Source organism: Aotus nancymaae, unplaced genomic scaffold (genome assembly GCF_030222135.1).
Source record: "Aotus nancymaae isolate 86718 unplaced genomic scaffold, 86718_ANA_hifiasm-v0.15.2.pri h1tg000064l_0, whole genome shotgun sequence".
In the NCBI taxonomy this organism is placed as follows: domain Eukaryota; kingdom Metazoa; phylum Chordata; class Mammalia; order Primates; family Aotidae; genus Aotus; species Aotus nancymaae.
Window position 1 is genome coordinate 10,763,768 of NW_026988478.1, and position 19,646 is coordinate 10,783,413.

General features: G+C 34.9%; 1 protein-coding gene across 8 annotated transcripts in view; it reads left to right on the forward strand.

Annotated features, from left to right (window-relative positions):
- PRR16 (proline rich 16) overlaps positions 1–19,646 on the forward strand; it is a 211,032-nt gene that overhangs the window by 108,860 nt on the left and 82,526 nt on the right. Inside the window, exon 1 of one of the 8 annotated variants that reach the window (XM_012448501.2) lies at positions 6,232–6,918. The exons of the other annotated variants lie outside the window; for them this stretch is intronic. The gene's annotated coding sequence lies outside the window, so the exon portion shown is untranslated. Of the gene's footprint in view, positions 1–6,231; positions 6,919–19,646 lie in introns of those variants that run through there. 8 annotated transcript variants of the gene reach the window in all.

Sequence of the window (19,646 nt, forward strand, 5' to 3'; positions counted from 1 at the left end):
CCCAAATCCAAGGAACCTTTTAAAGTAGTTTTTCCCCGGATAATGTGATGTGCATAAATTTGCTTGATTGTGTTTTTATTGTCCTACTACAAGTACTCTTCCTATCTTATTTCCTCACTAATAATTATACCTTAATTTTCTGAGCTATTATAACTCTTTTTTTTCTTTATTTTTTCCAAAAAAAAACCCAGGATATATATGTAGAACATGCAGGTTTGTTAAACAGGCATACGTGAGCCATGGTTGTTTGCTGCACCTATTGACTCATTTTCTAAGTTCCCTTTCCTCACCGTCCACCCACCAATAGGCTCTGGGGTGTGTTGTTCCCTCTCTGTGTCCATATGTTCTCAATGTTCAACTCCCACATTTGAGTGAGAATATGTGGTGTTTGGTTTTCTGTTCCTGTGTTAGTTGGCTGAGGACGATGGCTTTCAGCTTCAGTCATGTCCCTGCAAAGGACATGATCTCATTCCTTTTTATGGCTGCACAGTATTCCATGGTGTATATGTATCACATTTTCTTTATTCAGTCTATCATTAATGGACAATTGGGTTGGTTCCACGTTTTTGCTCTTGTAAATAGTGCTGCAATAAACAAACATACATGTGCATGTGTCTTTGTAGTAGAATGATTTATATTCCTGTGGGTGTATAGCCAGTAATGGCATTGCTGAATCAAATGGTATTTCTGGTTCTAGATTCTTAAGGAATCACCATACTGTCTTCCATAAAGATTGAACTAATTTACATTCCCAGCAACAGTGTAAAAGTGTTTCTATTTCTCTGCTGTCTTGCCAGCATCTATTATTGTTTCCTGACTTTTTAATAATTGCCATTCTGATTGGTGTGAGATGGTATCTCATTCTGGTTTTGATTTGTAGTTCTCTGATGATCAGTGATATTGAGCTTTTTTTCGTATGTTTGTCGGCTGCATAAATATCTTCTTTTGAGAAGTGTCTGTTCATATACTTTGCCCACTTTTCGATGGGATGTTTATTTTTTCTTGTAAATATGTGTAAGTTCCTTGTAAATTCTGGATATTAGCCCTTTGTCATATGGGTAGATTGCAAAAATTTTCTCCCATTCTGTAGGTTGCCTGTTCAATCTGATGATCATTTCGTTAGCTGTGCAGATGCTCTTTAGTTTAGTTAGATCCCATTTGTTAATTATGGCTTTTGTTGCAGTTGCTTTAGCATTTTTGTCATGAAATATTTGCCTATTCCTATGTCCTGTATGGTATTGCCTAGGTTTTCTTCTAGGGTTTTTATAGTTTTGGGCTTTACTTTAAGCAAAGCCAAAAGACACTACCCAACATACTCTATAGTCACACCCCCTGAGGGAGTAGGGTAGACAGAGTGTGTGTGTGTGTATATCCCATCTGAATGAAAATTCATTCAAAAATAAAGAGTAGCAGACTCTCCAGATGAGAGCAAACTGGCATTAAAAGTCTGGCATCATGAAAAATCTGAATGTTTTGACACCACCAAAGAATTATACTAGCTCCCTAGCAATGGTCCCTAACCAAAATGAGAACTAAGAAATGACTGACAAAGAATTCAAAGCATGAATTGCAGGGAAGCTTAATGAGATAAAAGAGGAGGTTGAAAATCTATGTGAAGAAACCAGGAAAGCAATCCAGGAATTGAAGGAAGAGATTAATATCTTTAAAGAAATGAACAGTACTTCTGGAAAGGAAAAATTCACTTAAGAGATTTCAAATACATTTGAGAGATTTAACAATAGACTAGCCCAATCAGAAGAAATAATTTAGAGCTTGAAGACCAGTCTTTTTAATTAACCCACCTGGGAAAAAAAAAATTTAAAAATGATCAAAGACTTTGAGAAATATAAGATTCTCTAAAAGGACCAAACCTATGATATGCAGGCATTCCTGAATGAGTAAAAGTAAGCAACATGGAAAACATATTTGAGGGAATAAATCAAGAAAACTGCCCTTATCTCTGTAGAGGGGTAGACATTTGTTACGAGAAATTGAGAGAACAGTTCTCCTTGAAGAGGTCCTTCACGTCCCTTGTTAGTTGTATTCCTAGGTATTTTATTCTCTTTGTAGCAATTGTGAATGGGAGTTCACTCATGATTTGGCTCTCTGTTTGTCTGTTATCAGTGTATAAGAATACTTGTGATTTTTGCACATTGATTTTGTATCCTGAGACTTTGCTGAAGTTGCTTATCACGTTAAGGAAATTTTGGGCTGAGATGATGGGGTCTTCTAAATATATTATAATATCATCTGCAAATAGAAACAATTTGATTTCCGCTTTTCCTAATTGAATACCCTTTATTTCTTTTTCTTGCCTGATTGCTCTGGCCAGAATTTCCCATATGTTGAATAGGAGTGGTGAGAGAGGGCACACTTGTCTTGTGCCAGTTTTCAAAGATAATGCTTCCAGTTTTTGCCCATTCAGTATCATATTGGGTGTGGGTTTGTTATAAATAGTTTTTATTTTTTTTGAGATACATTCCATCAATATCTAGTTTATTGAAAGTTTGTAGCATAAAGCATTGTTGAATTTTGTCAAAGGCCTTCTCTGCATCTATTGAGATAATCATGTGGTTTTTGTCATTGGTTCTGTCTATGTGATGGATTACATTTATAGATTTGTGTATGTTGAATCAGCCTTGCATCCCCGGGATGAAGCTGACTTGGTCATGATGGATAAGCTTTTTGATGTGCTGTTGCATTCGATTTGCCAGTATTTTATTGAAGATTTTCACATCAATGTTCATCATGGATATTGGCCTGAAATTTTCTTTTTTAGTTGTTTCTCTGTCAGGTTTTGGTATCAGGATGATGTTGGTCTAATAAAATGAGTTAGGGAGGATTCCCTCTTTTTGTATGTTTTGGAATAGTTATAGAAGGAATGGTGCTAGCTCCTCTTTCTACCTCTGGTAGAATATGGCTGTGAATCTGTCTGAATCTGGACTTTTTTTGATTGGTAGGCTATTAATTGCTGCCTCAACTTCAGACCTTGTTATTGGTCTATTCAGCGATTAAACTTCTTCCTAGTTTAGTCTTGGGAGGGTGTAAGTGTCCAGGAATTTATCCATTTCTTCTAGATTTACTGGTTTGTGTGCATAGAAGTGTTTATAGTAATCTCTGATGGTAGTGTGTATTTTTGTGGAATCAGTGGTGGTATCCCCTTTATCATTTTTTATTTTACCCATTCAAGTCTTCTCTCATTTCTTTTTTATTAGCCTGGCTAATGGGCTAATGGACTATTTTGTTGATCTTTTCAAAAACCAGATCCTGATTCATTGACTTTTTGAAGGGTTTTTTGTGTCTATTATCTCCTTCAGTTCTATTCTTATCTTAGTTATTTCTTGCTTCTGCTAGCTTTTGAGTTTGTTTGATCTTGCTCCTGTAGTTCTTTTAATTGTGACATTATAGTGTTGATTTTAGATCTTTCTTCACTTCTTATGTGGGCATTTAGTCCTATAAATTTCTCTCTAGACACTGATTTAAGAGTGTCCCAGACTCTGGTACATTGTGTCTTCATTCTTATTTTGAAGAACATCTTTATTTCTGCCTTCATTTCATTATTTATCCAGTAGTCATTCAGGAGCTGGTTGTTCAGTTTCCATGTAGTTGAGTTTTTTAATCCTGAGTTCTAATTTGATTGCACTGTGGTCTGAGAGACTGGTTGTTATGGTTTCATTCTTTTGCATTTGCTGAGGAGTGATTTACTTCCAATTATATGGTCAATTTTGGAGTAAGTACAATGTGGTGCTGCTCAAGGAAATAAGAGAAGACAAAAACAGGTGGAAAAACATTCCATGCTCATGGTTATGAAGAATCAATATTGTGAAAACGGCCATACTGTCCAAAGTAATTTATAGATTCAATGCTATCCCCCTCAACCTGCCAGAGACCTTCTTCACAGAACTGGAAAAAACAACTTTAAATTTGATACGGAACCAAAAAAGAGCCCGCATATACAAGACAATCCTAAGGGAAAAAAAAAAAAAAGCTAGAGTCATCATGCTTCAAACTATTATACTAGGCTACAGTAATCAAAAAAGCATAGTACTGGTACCAAAACAGATATATAGACCAATGGAACAGAACAGAGGCCTTGGAAGTAACTCCACACATCTACAACCATCTGATCTTTGAAAAACCTGACAAAAACAAGCAATGGGGAAAGAATTCCCTATTTAATAAATGGTATTGGGAAAACTGGCTAGCAGTGTGTAGACCCCTTCCTTACACCTTACACAAAAATTAACTCCAGATGGAGTAAAGATTTAAATATAAGACCTAACACCTTAAAAACCCTAGACGAAAACCTAGGCAAAACCATTCAGGACATAGGCATAGGCAAGGACTTCATTACTAAAACACCAAAAGCATTGGCAAAAAAAGCCAAAACAGACAAATGGGATCTAATTAAACTTAAGAGCTTCTGCACAGCAAAAGAAACAATCATTAGGGTGAACCAGCAACCAACAGAATGGGAAAAAATGTTTGTGATCTACCCATCTGACAAAGAGCTAATATCCAGAATCTACAAAGAACCAAAACAGATTTACAAGAAAAAAAACAAACAAACCCATCCAAAAGTTGGCAAAGGATATGAGCAGACACTTTTCAAAAGAAGACATATATGCATACAACAAACATATGATAAAATACTCGTCATCATTGATTATTAGAGAAATGCAAATCAAAACCACATTGAGATACCACCTCATACCCATTAGATGGCAGTCATTAAAAAATCTGGAGACAACAGATGCTGGAGAGGATGTGGAGAAATAGGAACACTTTTACACTGTTAGTGGGAGTGTAAACTAGTTCAACCATTGTGGAAGACAGTGTGGTGCTTCCTCAAGGACCTAGAAATAGAAATTCCATTTGACCCAGCAATCCCATTACTGGGTATATACCCAAAGGATTACAAATCTTTCTGAACATACATGCACACATATGTTTATAGTGGCACTGTTTACAATAGCAAAGACCTGGAACCAACCCAAATGCCCATGAATGATAGACTGGACAAGGAAAATGCGGCACATATACACCATGGAATATTATGCAGCCATAAAAAATGATGAGATTGTGTCCTTTTTAGGGATATGGATGAATCTGGAAAACATCATTCTCAGCAAACTGACACAAGAACAAAAAATCAAACACCACGTGTTCTCACTCATAGGTGGGTGATGAATAATGAGAACACATGGACACAGGGAGGGGAGCATCACACTCTGGGGTCTGTTGGGAGGGTGCCAAGGAAGTGACAGTAAGGGGTGGGGAGGTCGGGGAGGGATAACATGGGGAGAAATGCCAGATGTAGGTGACAGGGGATGGAGGCAGCACACCACATTGCCATGTGTGTACCTATACAACAATCCTGCATGGTCTGCACATGTACCCTAGAACCTAAAGTACAATAAAAAATAAATAAAAATAATAATAATAATGAAATCACCTTCTTGAAGCAACATGCCTGGAATTGGAGATCATTATCCTAAGTGAACTAACTCAGAAACAGAAAATGAAATACTGTATTGTCTTACTTATAAGTGGGAGCTAAACAATGGGTACACATGGACATAAAGTTGGAAATAAATACAATGAAGTCTTTAAAAAGGGCATAAGAGGGAGTGAGTGAGGGTGGAAGAATATTTGTTGAATATAATATTCAATATTTGAGTGACAGGTACACTAGAAACCCAATTCCATCAATTATGCAATATACCTGTGTAACAAACATGACATGTACTCCCTGAGTCTAAAATAAAATTAATTAATTAAAATTTGTATACTCATTTTTTTAAAAGGCATAAGGAAGTGAATTTTGAGAACCAAAACAAAACAAACAAATGACAAAAACATCAAACTATCCTCTTTGACCTATGCTAGAGAAATATTGTTAAAAATAGTTAGAGAGCCGGGCGCGGTGGCTCACGCCTGTAATCCCAGCACTTTGGGAGGCCGAGGCGGGTGGATCACTAGGTCAAGAGATTGCGACCATCCTGGTCAACATGGTGAAACCCCGTCTCTACTAAAAATACAAAAAAATTAGCTGGGCATAGTGGCGTGTGCCTGTAATCCCAGCTACTCTGGAGGCTTAGGCAGGAGAATTGCCTGAACCCAGGAGGCGGAGGTTGTGGTGAGCCGAGATCGCGCCATTGCACTCCAGCCTGGGTAACAAGAGCGAAACTCCGTCTCAAAAAAAAAAAAAAAAAAAAAAAAAAAATGGTTAGAGAAATATTGTTAAGGACTTTAAAAGCAATCTGGGGGCTTTTACCAAACAGAAATTTGGAATAGTATTTTCTGAATGATTTTTTAAAATTTCTTTTATAATGGTAATACTTATTGTAGGAATGTGAATTTCAGAGTGGTTATTTTCAAAAAGTCTGTCAAGAAATTATCCAGAGTATAGGAGGTCTTAGACCACCTTAAGTCTAGTTGTAAATTGATATTCCCAAGGCTTGGCAGTCTGCCAGATCTACACTAATTATTTATTGTTGCATAATAAATCATTCTAAAACAAGGTGGCTTGAAACAGCAATTATCACCTGTTATTTCTAATAGTTTGTGTGGATTTCAGTTGGAAGTTTCAAAGGTTGAAGGTTGAAATTATCTATACTCTCATTCTCTCACAGATCTGCTGGTGGGACCCTGCTGTGGCTTTTAATTGAAAGGCTCATTTGGGGCATCATCTTGTTGCCTGGGCTACCTTACAACATGGTGGCTGTGTTCCAAGAGCAACTGTCTCAAATTAGAGGATGAGCCAAGCTAAAGTCATTTTGTCTTTTACACCCTAGCGTCAAAAGTCATGTAACATCTCTTCCACTGTATTGTATTGGTAGAGGCAGTTACAAAGGTCCACCCAGATTTAAGAAGAGAACAGCCTGCTATTTCATCTGAGAAGGCCTGGAAAATCAGGTAGAAAGCAATGAGCCATATTTTCCTTCTTGAGGTAATTAATTAAACATGGCAGGGGTTAGGCCAACTCTCAAGGGGAGACTTTATTTTGTGCCTCTTAAATTTGTGTTTGTACTGAGAAACTCATAATTTTCTTTATGAATCATGACTGGAGACAGACCTAAGAATAGTTTTAAAAAAACTATTGACACAGTTTTTTAAACAATAAGTCTTGAGATTTGGGTATGGTGAACTGTCAATGCTAAGCTCAGTTGCCTGACACAAAGACATCTCTGGAGGTTGCTGGATTCTTTAGGATGGTACTGTTTGCTGTTTGAGTGGAAGCTACCTCTTAAGTGCTGGGAAACCAGACTGTTGGATAGCCACTAGTTGCCTGATGTTATGAAGGGATCTCAGACTCCTGGTACTGTAGCTGTAATCATTTGGGCAATTGACCCAAGCTGTTATTGGTACTCTAGGGATTCATAGGAAGTTTTCAAGATTGTCATCGCTTTTCAAAAATTTATTTAATTAATACTTAGTAAATATCTGTTATCAATCAAGCACTGTGTGTTGTGATGAAAGTACAAAGATGAACAAGGTCTCCTTTGTTCAGTAACAGATCTACCAAAAGAGAGAGACATGCAAATAGGCCATTTCACTGCAGGATGAGAAATGCCATGATAAAAGTTGAAAGCAGGGAGTTCTTCTAGGCAGAGGGAAGCACTTGAAAAGAATAGAGAAATGATTTCTCTATTCTTTTATAATTAGTCCCCTAGGGACTAATTATAAATTACATGACAATGTGGGAAGTGATAGGAGTTGAGGCTTACCTGGTAAGTAGTATCTAAGGCATAAATGAGAAGTTTATTATTGAAGATAGTTACCTGAAATGACTACATAAAACACCTTTGTTTTCTTAAGTCCTAACTTAGAGTCTTGGTAAGAAGTTTTTACAAGAGGACATCAAAAATTATAAAGCTTAAGAGTTGGAAAGAATCTTAGAGGGCATGTAGCTCATAGTTGTAAAATTCTAGTTAAATGTAGGGTAATAAATTGGTCTATGAAAGTGAAAAGATATCACATTTTATTAATAGACTGAACATTTAATTGCTAAAAGTTTTTCTTGTTCTTATTCTTGAATTTTAAAAAGTATTTTATGAATGCTATTTGAAATTAATTATACAAAATTTATATTATTGATATTCTGTTCCCCAGGCAGTTTCTAATTTGTGCTCAAATAATTTTTTTAGATAGGCACAGAGAATAGATTATCTGCATTGTATAATGGACTAACAGGTATTTTGTATGGGTTGTAAATAGCCCATGATCAAACACTTAGTAATTTCCTCTACCAGGAGTAATACTTCTGATTTCTGACTTCAAATATCATGTTTAAGAACACAATACTTATTAAATAGTTGTCTCCTCTGTTTAAGAGTCTTCTATATAGAAAGTCCTCTAGATATTACTTTCATATGTTATCTTAATTTTCTTCTCAATGATCCCATGAGATAGGTGGTGCTATACAGACACCAAGACTTGTAGACACTAGATCATTTCCATCTTCATCAAAGCAGAAGGAGGCTGAAACTCCTCTTACCTGAATTCAAGCCCATGGTCTTTCTGCCTCACTAGATCAGCTTAGCTGTTGTCTTCAGTCTCTCAAAAGTACTCTTTCAACTAAACAACAAAATATTTGCCCTTCCACCATAGGAAAGGAAAGACTCAATTGTTAAAACAGCTTAAAAATTAATGGAATTTGAAATGTTAAATAAGAATAAGGCAGATATGTAAATTCCAACTATATGCCTAAGGAAAATTTGTTTTATTATTGAAGGGTATACTTTTTATTATTTAAATTTTGAGTCAATTGGACTAACAGCACATACAACTACACAATTGTATAAGGAAACTGAGCTGATTTGAAGAATGAAGGACAAGGTTTTCTGTTTGGTTAAAAATTAAAAAGCTCAGCTGGGTGTGGTGGCTCATGCCTGTAATCCCAGCAGTTTGGGAGGCCGAAGTGGGCAGATCGCCTGAGGTCAGGAGATTGAGACCAGCCTGGCTAACATGGTAAAACCCCATTTCTGCTAAAAATACAAAAATTAGCCAGGCATGGTGGCAGGTGCCTATAATCCTAGCTACTCAGGAGGCTAAGAAAGGAGAGTCGGTTGAACCCAGGAGGTGGAGGTTGCAGTAAGCCAAGATCACGCCACTGCACTCCAGCCTGGCAGGCAGAGGGAAACTCTATCTAAAAAAAAAAAAAAGAAAAGCAAAAAAAAAAAAACCATAAAAGTGTTACAGAAATGGTTTCTTTTACATGGTTTCTATAGAATGGTTTCATTGTAAAGCAGCAAATGATGATGGAGAAGCTGTAGCAAGTTATCCAGAAGATCTAAGATAATTGATTAAGGTGGCTACAGAAAATAACAGACTTTCAATGTAGATGAAATAGCTTTCTGTTGAAAGAAGATGCCACCCAAGAATTTCATAGCTGAAGAAAAGTGAGTGCCTGGATTCAGAGTTTCAAAAGACATTCTGACACTCTTTTTAGGGGCTAATGCACCTGATGACTTTAAGTTGAAGCCAGTGCTTACCTGTCATTCTGAAAATCCTGGTGCCCTTAAGAATGATGCTAAACCTAATTTGCCCTTGCTCTAGAAATGAAACAACAAAGCATGGATGAAAGCACATTTGTTTACAGCATGATAAACTGGATATATGAAGCCTACTGTTGAGACCTACTGCTTAGAAAAAAAATATTTCTTTTAAAATATTACTGCTCATTGGCAATGCACCTGGTCCCCTAAGAACTCTGATGTAGATGTACAGAAATTAATGTTTTTTTCATGCATGTTATCACAATAGCATTCTGTAGGTCATAGATCAAGGAGTAATTTTGACTTTCAAGTCTTATCATTTAAGAGTCATATTTCATAAGGCTATTGCTGCCATACATAGTGATTCTTCTGATGGATATGGGCCAAGTAAATTAAAAACCTTTTGGAAAAGATTCACCATTATAGATGCCATTAAGAACATTTGTGATCCATGGGAAGAGTTCAAAATGTTGATACTAACTGGAGTTTGGAAGATGTTGATTCCAACCCACATGGATGACATTCAGAGGTTAAAGACTTCAGTGGAGGAAGTAACTTCGTATGTGTAAATAGCAAGAGAACTAGAAGTAGTGACTGAAGACATAACTGAATTGCTACAATTTTATTATAAAACTTTAATGAATGAGAGATTTCATTTTATGGATGAGCAAAGAAAGTAGTTTCTTGAGATGATATCTACTCCTGGTGAAGATGCTGTGAACATTGTTGAAATAACAACAGATTTAGAATACTGCATATACTTAGTTCATAAGGCAATGACAGGGTTTGAAAGGATTGACTCCAATTTGGAAGAAATTCTACTGTGTGTAAAATGCTATCAAAAAGCATCACCTGCTACAGATAAATCTTTTGTGAAAGGAAGAGTCCATTGATGTGGCACACCTTAGCGCTGTCTTATTTTAAGACATTGCCACCAGCCACTTCAACCTTAAGTCACCACCACCGCCCCGATCATTAAGCTGCTATCGCTATCAAGGCAAGAGCTTCTACCAGTAGAAAGATTTCAGCTTGCTGAAGGCTCAGATGACCATTAACATTTTTTAGCAATAAAGATTTTTAATTAAGTTGTGTACATATTTTTAGACATAATGCTATTACACACATCTAGACTACAGTATAAAGATAACTTTTATATGCAGTGGGAAGCCAAAAAATTAGTATGGCTTTGGAACCAAATTCACAATACCTCCAAGGTATACCTGTATTTGTAAATTATATGTCTTGGTTTTAGCTTTTCATTGTGACCTTAAGTAATTCACCATTGAATGTAGAGCACAAATTCTGACAACGTCCTCTTAATCTGGAATTAGACTTCATTTTCTCTATTTCTAATTTCTTTTTTAAAATAATAGGACAATCAAATCGTTAATTTCTGTAAATCTCAAGTAGGTTATCACTTTCTATCTCACCAACAGATTATTCATATTAAAACCCAGTTCTACCATTAATTTCTAGGGAGAAAAGTCCTAATAAACTTCCTAGATTAGAATCGTGCCTGTACCATTTTCTAGCAATGTGACTTTAAATTAATTAATCTCTCTGTGCTTCAATTTTATCATCTATAAAGTAGAAATGATAATAAAACCCATTGGATAAGGTTATTATTATAAGGATTAAATTAGTAAGCTTTTTATCCCAATAAGTAATAAAAATTAAGCTCATTAACCTAATTTTCAAAAAACTTTTACTATCTAATTTAAAGGTATTTTCCACAAAGTTCTGTTTTTAAAGTAAGTATACTTCAGTTAAGTTGAAACATGCCTAATTTCTGAATGTTTCTTATTGGCTCCAACTTTCACACCTCTGCAGATGCCACTCTCTTTAAATAGAACATCCTCTATCTACTTTCCAATTGCCAGAATCTGTTAACATTTGCTATAACATAGCTCAGTCCTAGGATAATACTCACAAATTCTCAAGGTATAGGAATGTCCAACTTAGTACAAACTCTATTACCAGTTCACACACAGGCTTAGTGTGAGGCTATAGATTTAGGTGGGTACACCACCCTAAATCTGTTAGTCTGTTTTCAGATTAATATATTTTCAAATTAGTCTGTTTTCACACTGCTGATAAAGACATACTGAGACTGGGAAGAAAAAAGGTTTGATTGGACTTACAGTTCGAAATGGCTGGGGAGGCCTCAGAATCGTGGCGAGAGGTGAAAGGCACTTCTTACGTGATGTGATGGTGGCAAGAGAAAATGAGGAAGATGCAAAAGTGGAAACCCCTGATAAAACCATTGGATCTCAATGTGACTTATTCACTACCATGAAAACAATATGGCAGAAACCACCCTCATGATTCAAATATCTGCCACAGGTCCCTCCCACAACGCATAGGAATTATGTGAGCACAATTCAAGATGGGATTTGGGTGGGGACACAGAGCCAAGCCATATCAGGCAGTAATCTTTTGATCAACTGATCAAAGGCCACAAGCCAAAGAGAAATTGAATTTGAAATTTGCTTGCCAGGAAGATTGCTTAGAACTGAGAGTATTTGAATTATTTGTTTAATGACTTTCTTTCTCCCTTAAGTGTATGATAATAGATAGCCTTCCTTCCCTACTCAAAAGATTTCTATGATTCTTCCTTGATTTATTTGATGTACTTATTAGGATCTGAAGAGCTAAGTGTTTTGTTTCATTTCTAACACATGATTCCAGAAAACATTTAGCTGTAAGTGTAGTTTTACTCTCAACAGATCATCAACAAACAAACCTAAGTAACAATATCTAATGCTGTATTACCTTAACAAATCACATCCCCAATGTCTCCCCAGTTTGATCCTTCAGGGTCCAGCTCAAATTCTTGATCCTCTCTTTTCATTCATCTCTTTCTTCTGAATGCCCATAATAATTTTTGCCTGGCTTGCTGAACACATTCAGTCCTTCTGTGTCCCAAAGTTATTTTTGCACCTGATTTATCTCACTAAGAAATAATGAGCAAACTTGGAGTAAGTTTGCCACATTTTTGTGTTCTCCATAAGTATTTTGTCAGTGGGAATTCCTTAATAAATATTTTACTTTATACTTATTCTGTTGTGGTAATATTTGATGCTCATTCTATAAAGCCTGATTCAGTGCTGAAGGTTGAAGTTGTAGAGAATTTTACTTTTTTTAGAAAGCTTGAGATTTTTGAAATGTAGCTAATTTATCTAGAAATGTTAGATGCTAAGATCCCAATAAGAAGTTATTGGGATATTTCGAAGTTAGACAAATCCTAGTTCATATCACTGTGTGGCTGCTTTTAGATGTGTGACCTCTCCAAATTCCAGCTTCTATAATTATAAAATAGAGAAGTAAAATTATAAAATGGTATTGGTGAACATATAATAAGAACTTGACTATAAAGTCAAGCTCCTGTTTCATGATATGAATTCAGTAAGGATTAGCTGTTATTATAAATATGAATAAAATGAGTATGTATATCAGTTACTAATAACTGTTTATCACAGTTCTGGTATATAGTAGTGTACAATAAATAAACCTTTGATATTTTATTCTTTAGATTTTATCTAAGAGTGTTCCAAACTATTCTAATTCAAATTAAATAATAATACTGTATGTATCCTTTTATAGCAAGTCCTTGATTTACAGAAAATTCTAAGAGAATATATATGTATATTCCATACATTCCTCTTTCTTCATTTGTCACTATCATAATGACTATATAAATGTGTTTTATAAATGGATACAATCCTTATTTATTTATGAAAGATGTACAGTGTATCTATATTTCATGGTAATCTTAGAACTCTATGCATTATAAAATATACATTATAAAGTAAAATACAAAGTAGCTTTTATTTAGTTACTTTAATATATGCAGTAATTGGTTTTGTGGGTTTAAGTAGAAACAAATAATTTTTATGTTCATTTATTTTTTCTGAATTATTTGCATAATAACATTCTGTTTTCTCAGAACTAACCTCATAGTCTGTGTTGGATATGTAAGTAGCCTTGGTTGATTTCAATTTTCAGAATTATAGCAATTGCTATGTACTATCATGGAAAGGATAATTTTAAAATAATAAACTCAGAATTAATCATGGTGTAAATAAAAATGCACAGAAGGGCTGAGGAGTTCTTACCTTGAATCTTCGAAAGTACCAAGTAAAGATGCAAATTTACGATTGTATCTTCTCAAAGAGACATGCTGAAATAGCTTTGTAAGAGTAGCTTATGTTCCCTTTTGATGTGTATAAGATAAAAAACCCAAGATTGCGATTATAGTCTTTATTTATTATGCAGTACGACAGCTTGAATCTTTATGGAGTATTTTGGACATCTATCACTTTTGTCATCAAAATGTCTGAAAAAATAAAGTAGCATAACCAAGGCATTATACTGTGTTATAGTTTTGCTATACATAATGATAAAGATGTCATAGTAGCCTTCCATAAATTTTGGTAACAAACTTAACTTGTTTGAAGTCTACATGCTGCTTCCAAAAGACTCTCTTTCTAACATAAATTTCAGATGAAAATACTCTACTTATTAACATGAAAAATATGCCTGTAAATTTGAAGAATGAAGTGCAGAATAACTCTTACAGTAGTAGGAGCTGTATTCCGCAAGTGGATGCTTACTGTTCTTGACTGAATTGACGGTAAATACAACTAAGTTGCAAAATGGTATATTCAGGACAAGATAATTTGTTTTTGTTTTGATTGGACAGATAGTGCTTCAAATGATACATTAAATTCATATGAAGTGAATCATAGGAAATAAGAATTTTTTATATTGTGAATTTAAGAAGATAGGCTTTTGGTGAGTGACAGGACCATAATCTTTTGTGTTGTTTTATTTTCAAAGCAATCTAAAATACAACTGTTTTACACATTATTTATCCCCCTTTCTCTTTGTTGCTCATAGTGCCCATGACCCATCCCTATGAAGACCATAACTTATGGTTTAAATGGAGATTTTTATATCTCCATATCTTACCTAACAAATGACTTCAGATTTTTCTAATAATGGTTTTTAATTTATAGGGCACGTGGAAGCATTTTGTCACATTATTAACATTTTATTGTCCCCCATGTAATATTCTAGAATGTCAATGTTAAATTGCCAATTTCTAAAAATATATTATTCTTTTTCAGAGAAGCATGAGATAATTGAAGCTACCTTCTTTAACAAATCACAAAAACCTAAGATATAATTTACTTCTTTTGTGATTTCTCTTTTAATTACTAGCTTAAGAAATAGCTGTTTTTTTACCCATGCTAGAAACTCTGGGACACAGCTAAGGCAGTGTTAACAGGGAAATTTATAGCACTACATGCCCACATCAAAAAGTTAGAAAGGTCTCAAGTTAACAACTTAACATTACAACTGAAAGAACTAGAGAAGCAAGAGCAAACAAACCCCAAAACTAGCAGAAGACAAGAAATAATGAAAATAAGAGCCAAACTGAAGGAGACTGAGATAGGAAAAACCATACAAAAGATCAACAAATCTAGAATTGCTGTTTTGAAAAAAATTAATAAGAGAGATTGCTAACTAAACTAGAAGAAAAGAAAAAATCCAAATAAACACAATTATAAATGACAAAGGGGACATTACCACTGACCTCAAAGAAATACAAATAATCACTAGAGACTACTAGGAACACCTCTATGCACACAAATTAGAAAATCTGGAACAGGTAGATAAATTTCTAGATGCCTAACACCCTCCCAAGCTGAACCAGGAAGAAATTGATTCTCTGAACAGATCAATAATGAGCTCCAAGATTGAATTAATATTAAATATCCTACCAAGAAAAAAAGCCCAAGACCAGATGGATCCACACCTGAATTCTATCAGATGCACAAAAAAGAGCTGATACCATTCCTACTGAAACTATTCCAAAAAAATTTCAGAGGAGGTACTCCTCTTCAACTCCTTCTATGAAGCCAGCATCATCCTGATACCAAAACCTGGCAGAGACGCAACAAAAGGAAGAAAACTTCAGGGCAATATCCTTGATGAACATAGATGCAAAAACGTTCATAAAAACCCCAACAAACTGTATCTAATAGCACATCAAAAAGCTAATCTACCACAATAAAGTAGGCTTTATCCCTGGCATACAAGTGTGGTTCAACAACATATGCAAATCAATAAACGTGATTCATCACATAAAGAAAATTAAAGACAGAAATCACATGCTTATCTCAATAGATGTAGAAAGAGCTTTTGACAAAGTACACCATCTTTTCATGTTAAAATCCCTCAAAAAATGAGGCATAGAAGGAATATACTTCAAAATAATAATAAGTGTCATTTATGACAAACCCACAGCTAACATTCTGAGTGGGCAAAAGCTAGAAGCATTCCCCTTGAAAACCATCACGAGGCAAGGATGCTCTCTCTCACAACTCCTATTCAACATAGTATTGGAAGTCCTGGCAAGAGAAATCAGGCCAAAGAAAGCAATAAGTCACCCAAATAGGATGAGAGGAAGTTAAACTATCCCTATTTATAGATGAAATGATTCTGTATCTAGAAAACCCCATATTCTCTGCCCAAAGGTGCCTTGAGCTGATAAACAGCTTCGACAAAGTTTTAGGGTACAAGATCAACGTCCAAAGTTAGTAGCATTCCTATACAGCAACAACATCCAAGCTTAGAGCCAAATCAGGAACACAATCCCATTCGCAATAGTCACAAAAAATAATAAAATAACTAGGAATACAGTTAATCAAGGAGATGAAAAATCTCTACAATTAAACACTACTGAAAAGAAATTAGAGATGATACAAATAAATGGAAAAACATCTGATGCTCATGGATAGGAAGAACAAATATTGTTAAAATGATCATATTGCCCAAAGCAATTTACAGATTCAATGCTGTTCCTCTCAAACTACCAATGAAATTCTTCACAGAACTAGAAAAAAATCTCTTTTTAAATTCATAAAGAACAGAGCAAGAGCCCGAGTATCCAAGACAATCCTAAGCAAAAAGAACAAAGTTGGAGGCATCATGCTACTTGACTTCAAACTATGCTGCAGGGCTACAGTAACCAAAGCAGCATGGTACTGGTACAATCACATACAATGGAACAGAATAGAGAGCCCAGAAATAATGCTGCATACCTACAACCATCTGATCTTTGACAAAACTGACAAAAACAAGCAATAGGGAAAGGACTCCCTATTTAATAAATGGTGCTGGGATGGCTGGCTAGCCATATGCAGAAAACTGAAACTGGACCCCTTCCTTACACCATATACAGAAACCAACTCAAAATGGATTAAAGACTTAAATGTATAACTTAAAACTATAAAAACCATGGGATATAACCTTGTAAATATAATTCTGGACATAGGAACTGGGATAGGTATCATGACGACAGATAGTTTTTCACCCATTGCCTCCCTCCCACACTGCCCCCCTCTAGTAGTCTCTGGTGCCTGTTGTTCCCATTTTATGTCAATGTGTACTTAATGTTTAACTCTCGTTTATAAGGGAGAACATGTATGGAGTATTTGGTTTCTGTTTCTGTGTTAGCTGACTTAGGATAATGGCATCCAGCTGCATCCATATTCCAGCAAAAGACATTATATCAATCTTTTTATGCCTGTGTAGTATTCCATGGTGTATATGTACCACATTTTCTTTATCTAATACCAGCAGTCTTCTTTATTCTTGTAAATGTGTTTGGTTTTAAAATCAGTTTAATCTGGTATTAATGTAGTTGAGTTAGCTTAGTTTGTTAGAAATTTTTGTTCATCTTTTTAAATTTCTTTACATTTAATCTCTTAATTATATTTTATGTTTGCCTTTAAAATCAGAGTACTGCCTTTTGGAAAATCTGAGAATATATTTCATGGGTTGTTTTTTCCTTCAAACTTGTTGTTGTAATATTTTTAGTCTCGTTACTATGATTTTATTTTGTGCATTCAGCCTATTATTGTCTTGCTTGCTGCTTTTTTTCTGATTTTTTTCTTTCTCTCTTGCCTTCTGGTTGATAGATAAAATTTTCCATGCTATGCTTTTTTTTCTTGCCATTTGGAAGCCATGTGAGCTGATTCTTTCCTTCACAGTCCAGCTTTAAATTCAAAACCATTGCATAGGTCATACATAAAAATGGAGCCAGGTAAAATATTTGAGTCTAAACTTACAAATTTTGCATTCTCCCTAAAGAGAAAATTTCTATTTCTATTACGGTGATGGATTTCTTTAAATTTTGAATATAGTTACTGAAATCTTAATTCTTTCAATGAAGTTTATATTTACTCACTGGTTCATTCCTCATTCTTCAATGAGGCAAAAAACATTAGCACTTTTTAACCTCTCATTTGTTTAAAAATGTATTGGCCTTTCCTCTGAGAAAGTTGTATTCCTAGATCTCTTTAAACATATAAATACACTTATTTTCAAGTTTTATCACAGTATTCTAAAACATATTCACTTGGAGTGACTTTTGTTTCACTTACTGATTTTGTTGCCTCAATTAGCATTTAATTTCTTAACATGTATTATCATTTTCTGAGTTTACTTTTGCCTGTGTTTTTCTCACTCACTGTTTACCTTTCCCCATCTATTGGTTAGTGGTTGCCTTGACCTGGCTCCTAGCCCAGTTTAGAACCAAATCTTTCCCCATGTGTTATTCCTGACGTAGTCAAACTAGAGACTCAGATATTAGATAGATGGGTCAGTTTCCTTTTTATTGTCAGAAGGAGCTCCTGATGTTCTCTAACCCTATGCCCACAGGACCATATAACACTAATGTCAAGGTTTGTAACAGATTTTCTTCAGCCTTCACCTGTAAATCTGACTCAAATTTTTGGTATAGTTTTAAGCCCTTAAGTTTCTGTTACTCCAGAATTTTATGTACATCTAGGTGCATCTCTGAAACATAACACTCCCGATTAAGTCTGGCTCACCAATTCTCTTTTCTGTTATGATTCTATTTCATGGATATGCTCTTCATTTTGTAGCCCAGCTCTGTGTTTGTTTAATTTTTTTCTTGTTCATGTTTTAGCAATCATATTATCTACTGTTTGTAGGAGAATGGGATGTACTGAGACATGTACTTACTATGCCAATTTGACTAGAATTTCCCCTTTTTTGTTTCGGCCACTTTGACTTACCTTCTTTTGTTTTGACCCCAAAGACTTTGAACTAATACAATATGTATACCTTCTCATATTTAAAAAACTTTCTCAATGTGTTTTTAGTTTTGTCCTTTATTTATTGCTCCAACAGCTCATGATGATAATTGGGATTATTTTAATAGTTCAGAAATTTGTCAACTGAATAGAGAGTATGAGACTTGCTAAGAGCAGCATGTAAGTGATAGCAGGGCTAAGACTAATGTCTAATTATATGGTTCTTTATTTCCCCAGTGATTTTATTTTTTCTCTTTCAAATTTTATTGTAGGTTCAGGGGGTAAATGTGCAGATTTTTTATAAGGGAAAATTATGTGCTTCTGGGGTTTGATGTACAAATTATTTTATCACCCAGGTAGTGAGCATGGTACGCTATAGGTAGTTTTTCAGCCCACTTTCTATTCTTACCCTCTCCCTGCAAGTAGTTCCAGTGTTTATTGTTCCCATCTTTATCTCCATGTAAGCCCAATGTTTGGCTTGCAGTTACAAGTGAGAACATGAAGTATTTGATTTTCTGTACTGTGTTAATTTTCATCAAAGGTCATGATTTTGGTTTTTTATGGCTAATATTGCATAGTTTCTATGTACCACATTTTCTTCATCCAGTGCACCATTAATGAGCATGTAGGTTGATTCCATGACTTTCCTATTGTGAATAGAGCTGTATGTGTCTTTTTAGTAGAATGATTTATATTCCTTTCAATATATACCCAGTAATGGGATTGCTGGGTCAAATGGTAATTCTCTTTTAGGTTCCTTGAGAAATCTCCAAACTGCTTTTCACAGTGGCTGAACTAATTTTACTTTCCTGCAAACAATGTGTAAGTGTTCTCTCTTCTCCACAACATGCTAACATCTATTAGTTTTTGACTTTTTAATAACAGTCATTCTGACTGGTTTGAGATGATATCTTCTTGTGGTTTTGATTTGCATTTCTCTGATGATTAGTTATGCTGAACTTTTTTTTATATGCTTGTTGGCCTTGTGTATGTCTTCTTTTGAGAAGTGTCTATTCAT